Genomic DNA, 1,139 nt, shown 5'->3' on the forward strand with positions numbered 1-1,139 from the left:
CTGGAGAGTGCAATGGACCGAGCCATTAAGGAACCAGTGGTCAGCGAGGCCCTGGCTATAGCGAGCAAGCTGCTGCTGCCGCCAGAAAAAAAAAAAAATAAAAAAAATATTTATAAACAAATAAACAACACACAAACACCCTACTCTGCTGCTGCAGCAGGAGAAACACCAGCAGCAGCAGCAGCAACTAATAGTAAAAAACAAAATACAAATGCTTTATATAAATCAAATAAAAAAAAACATCGTTATACAGCTGCGCATACACCTGAATATAAAACAAAAGAAATAAATAATAATAATTATAATAAAAATAATTATAATGATGGGGTGTATGTACACCCCACCGCCTCCGATCAGCAGCAAAGCCGACCCCACCATACAAATGCTCCAGTAAGTCCTGCTGCTGCTGCTGCTGCTGCTGCTGCAGTTGCTGCTGCTGCTGTTGCTGCTGCTGCTGCTGTTGCTGTTGCTGCTGCCGTTGCTGCTGCTGCTGCTGCTGCTGCTGCTGCTGCTGTCTCTGTCTTCTGTCTTTTCCTTCTGCCTTTTTCCTCTATCTCTGTTTGTCTCCTTTTGTCTCTCTTTGTCTCCTTTTGCTTCTCCTTTTTTTTTGTTTGTTTTTTTGTTTTTGTTTATCTTCTTTTGTCTTTTTATATATCTTTATTGTTTCTATTAGTATATCTTTCTGTATCCTTTTGTCTCTTTTTATTTCCTTTTGTCTCCTTCTATATCTCTCTCTCTATCTCTCTGTCTCCTTCTGTCTCCCTTTATATATATATATATATATATATATATATATATATTGTTTTTTTTCTTTCTTTTTTCTGCATATATTTGTTATTTCTTTTCTGTTTCTTTCTCTTATACAGCCCCCTCTGCCTCTCAAGGATTCCTCTGCTGGGGGCCCCCCGACACCCCACAGGTGTGTTGGGATCGGCGGGATCGTCTCCGCTCCGCCGCTGCGCGTCTGTCTCCGAAACACGCCGCCAGGGAGGAGAAAAGAAATCTTTGTCTAGGTCTTTGAGTACAGAGAGTATAGCAGCAGCAGCAGCAGCAGCAGCAGCAGCAGCAGCAGCAGCAGCAGCAGCAGCAGGAACAGGAGCAGCAGCAGGAATAACAACAACCCCACCACTTGGAAATAA

This window comes from Eimeria mitis, genomic scaffold, assembly GCF_000499745.2.
Source record: "Eimeria mitis Houghton genomic scaffold, Emh_scaff758, whole genome shotgun sequence".
NCBI lineage: Eukaryota > Apicomplexa > Conoidasida > Eucoccidiorida > Eimeriidae > Eimeria > Eimeria mitis.